We start from the raw sequence: 4,358 nt of genomic DNA, 5'->3' as shown, positions 1-4,358 counted from the left end.
TTATTATCTTATTTTTCAAGCACAATGGCCAAGATGGCAGGACAAAAGAGTGGCAACTTTTTTGGAATGAGTAAAGCCTATTTGGAAAACTGATGCTGAGACAATAATGAGAGAAGAGGAGAGGAGGGAGGGGGAAGAAAGAGAGAAAAAGAGAGTTACTAAAGATTTTAATTAAAGAGTCACTGAAGGGGCACCTGGGTGGCTCAGTCGTTAAGCATCTGCCTTCAGCTTGGGTCGTGATCCCAGGGTCCTGGGATCGAGCCTCGCGTCGGGCTCCCTGCCCAGTGGGAAACCTGCTTCTCCCTCTCCCTCTCCCCTTGCTTGTGTTCCTTCTCTCACTGTCTCTCTCTCTGTCAAATAAATAAATAAAATCTTTTTAAAAAGCCACTGAATTTCATATCTTTGCTGAATTATGAACCATGTACAAGGTAAGGTCAGACCCTAGCCAAACCCCACGGCTAGTCCAGATCCATCCCACCCCCCAAGGTCTGGGTTCTCCTGGTACAAGATGAGTGTTGAAGGAGGAAGAGAAGAGGAGATAAGAAAATCCATTCCCAGCATCTGGTTGTAGAATATAGAGGAAAAAGAGCACAGTGAGTCTGTGCCAGCAATATCCACCTCAGCCAGCCCACTCCACTGGCACAGTTACCTAAAGAGCATTGCCTTCAACCACAACGGCTTAGCTGTCAGTTCTGGATATAGTAAAAGATCCCAGGTGGAAATTCATCAACTGGTTTCCCAAGGGATTCAGGGAGTAAAACTTTGTCATCTTTGCAATTGTAGACAATCATATCCCACTTATCAGTCTTCTCCAAGCTATTTCTAATTTGATGATTCTCAACCAGGGTTATGCATTTGAACCCCCTGTAAAACTTTTTTAAAAAAATGCATACTGTCTCCTTATTCCAGATCTAAGGAATAAGAATCCTTAGGAGTAGGGTTATCTATATATGTATTAAAAACAAAAAACTCAAAGACTATGAAGCACATGTCAAATTAAGAACCACTATTCTAATTTCCTTAGTCCTCCTTTGACTGATAAAATTCAAAATATCCCCTCCATCTCAGCTATTCTTTAGAATATATTGGTTTTCAACCTTGCTTTTAAAATAACTGGTAAGGAATATAAAACTCCAAACATCAGAAAATTGAACTACCACCTCCCTATTCTATTAATGCAGCCTAACATAGCATTTCTTCTCCTCTCAGCATTAGCAAAACCTTTGTAGGCTTGTACACATCCTTTTCAGTTGTTTGATCCTGTGCTGCTTTATGGAATGAGGTTCTCCCAGAGAGGTCCTGAAATACTTTCTACAGTAGCTCACAGGGCTTACTGCTGAAGACTAAGCTGCCTAATGCAGCGTCCTATCCCTTCCCCTTCTTTTACTTGCCTCATGGCTTCTGGTCTGCCATAAACACTTGTTTTCAAGTCTGGCTGTGTCATTTATGGCTTATTCTTATATCTTTTCTGTGCCTTTGGTGAAATATAAGGAAACTGAATCACAAATCCAATCTGCTTAGATCAATTTGGATCAAGTTTCCAGAGTGTTTACAGTATATTCCAAATCCATGCTATTTGCATATTGATCAGCCTCTCATAAATCTCTTGATCCATAATCTTGATTAAAATATTGAAGGCATGTTATTATCAAGCCTATTTCAGATCAATAATTGCCTAACACTTCACTGCTTTCCAAAATGTGATATCAATAAAAGAATTCACAAGGAAAAAAAACAGACATCCATAACTTGGATACTCCACAGGTGAAAATCTCAGAATCACCTTATCCTCTATGATACATCCTCTTGATGTATAATGTTTCTCCTTTGTAAAAAGTCATGCTAGAAAGATTTTATAGCTCTTGACGGAAATAGTTATGAGATACTATCATAAACCAGTTTTTATTAGAGCCTGCTGAAACTATAGGTAAATAATTTATTATTGAATTAAAATAAAATGATGCCATAGAAAAATGATGAATCCACACATTCATTCAATTAATGGATACTTACAGAACACTACGTCAGACAGGCATAATGCTAAGCATGGAAAATAGAATGATGACCAAGTCAGATCTATTCCCTTACCCCACACATAGAGCTAGGAGTCCAATAGGGGAAGAGAGATATCAGTGGAGAAATAATAAAAAATTATTCTATATACACTAATGAGGAGTCCTTCTACTATAAAATACTGCAGCGCTATGACACCATATGATGAGAAGTATATACATTGTTGAATTTCAAAATGCCTGTGGATACACACATTTGAGAGGAATATAGAGAAACTAGAATTGTTGTAAGAGAGCACATCCTGGATTGCTGAGGTGACTTGAAATAATGCTACATGAAGACCAATTAAAAGAATGGAGATGATTAGTCTAAAGAGGGATGAACATCTCAGTCACCAGACCTCTGATGGTTGGAATGTGCCAAAGGGAGTTGATCTGGTTTGTAGGATCTTAGGGAACTGAACAGAGAACAATGAGTAGAAGCCAGAAGAGAACAGATTCAGTCTCAAAAGACGAAATGTCTTTATATCAGGATTGTATCGAGATTGAGTGGGTTTCTCATGAAACAATGAGATTTCTATTAGTGGATTGTTTCATCGCACTTTGTCTCATCTCTTACAAGCATATTTCAAAAGATTTTCAACTAAAAAATGTGCAGTAGGATTAGAGGGTAAAAACCCTCCCAGACCTGAGGTCCTACAAATCATACCTTATATACTTTAAACTATTTGATGTATAGAGAATAAAACCTTGTACTCTTAAACATGTTTACTATCCTTTAATTATAATGTCAAATTTCTGTTATTTTAATTGACTATTCAATCTTATGTTTTATTTTATACGATGGGGATACATTTTAAACTACAAATTAAGCCCTAATAATTCATTTTTAACATGAAATTATGTGACTATTTTAAACATGTTTTAAAAATAGGAAAAGCTTAGTGACAACCTGTCTAATGAGAAGGAGGTGAAGGCTGAATTTCTTAGATTATTGTTGGGAATTAAATGCAACTGGTTTACCTTGAAAAAAAAAGTAGTGAAGTTTGAAGAAAGGTCCTGTGACTTGGCAGAAGAAAATTTGAAGAAAGACATATCTAACTGTGTAAAGCTATTAGAGCCTTTAACACCACCCTGTGAAGATGACAGCCAGGCTTAGGAGACCATTAAGAAGCTTGAGAAGAATGTAACATTCCTTAGCCAGTGTATATCATGAGCAACCAGGAGGGCTTAGATATTGGGAGCTACTAATCAGGAAAGCCAGGTTAGTAAAGCAGTTAAAATAATGACTCAGCAGGTAGAAAATCTGAAGAGAGTGCATGCCAAAAAGCATGCTGAACTAGAAGAACCAAAACAGGTTCTTTTACAAAATTCAATGTCTTTAACTTTCTTGTACATGAAGATGACTGCCAAGTTTTTTTAAAAAGTTCAACTTTTCTAAACACCATGCATTTTCTCTTGAAAGAGTGTCCATTGCCTCTTTACCCAGAAATATTGGAAATGCGGGAATGGTGGCTGGGATGGTCACGCAGTTGGCATATTTTGGGGTCACAGCAAAGTAAACACCATCCCTCATTACATGGATTCATGAGCATCTATTCCTAGGCAGATACTGAAGAAGAAGAATGTGAACTAAAAACTAAAGGAGAGTTGGAACCATCTGGAGAAGAAATAGTTATATAAAGGACAAAACTGCCAAGTCAAGTCTTTCTGAAAAGAGAAATAATCTATCAAAATGGGATGTCTCTTTGATTTATGACATGGTAGCTTCCTGGACAACAAGACTTCCGTCAGAAAGGCTACTAAGGCACTCTGGCTTTCTGTTATATTCACTGTACTGTTTTAGCTTCGATGAGCTTCCTCATAGGCCAATTTCCCCAAACATCTCTGGTGGCACTCCAACACAGGACAGGGACTCCTGTATGTCTCTAGAATGTATTTTGTAGACATTTCTCAGACTTCGACACAATGAGTCACCACCAGTGTGACTACAGCACACCCAAATACGTGTATCTTGATTTTTTAAAATTTCAGCATATGAACTTTGTAAATTAGTAACTTTCAGCTGGGAAATTATAGCATGGAAGCAGAGGTGCTCAGAATTGCTGCAAGATATTTTACATTTCCCTTTTTTGAGATTACTTGCCCAATTAAAATACAGTGGGGAAAAAGCCTACTTAAGATTTTTTTTTCTGCCTCTGATCTTTTAATAAGCCTTCTGAGGAAGAGATATGTAAGATATATATGAAATAACCATTCAAATCTTTTTTTTAAAAAAAAAAGCTCTTTTGAAACCTGTGTCAGATCTATACAAGTTAGCCCTAGCCTCTTCCTTTGCGAAACTAC

At 37.4% G+C, this 4,358-nt stretch overlaps 1 pseudogene; it reads left to right on the top strand.

Annotated features, from left to right (window-relative positions):
- Nucleotides 1-419: 419 nt before the first annotated feature.
- LOC112819756 (inositol 1,4,5-triphosphate receptor associated 2 pseudogene) lies at nt 420-4,000 on the top strand (annotated as a pseudogene).
- Nucleotides 4,001-4,358: the final 358 nt, after the last annotated feature.

Source organism: Callorhinus ursinus, unplaced genomic scaffold (assembly GCF_003265705.2).
Source record: "Callorhinus ursinus isolate GAN/ISIS: 27379988/994484 unplaced genomic scaffold, GSC_fseal_2.0 scaffold1, whole genome shotgun sequence".
Taxonomy (NCBI): Eukaryota; Metazoa; Chordata; class Mammalia; order Carnivora; family Otariidae; genus Callorhinus; species Callorhinus ursinus.
The sequence above is the reverse complement of the archived record's forward strand: the minus strand, read 5'-3'. Positions and strand labels throughout refer to the sequence as shown.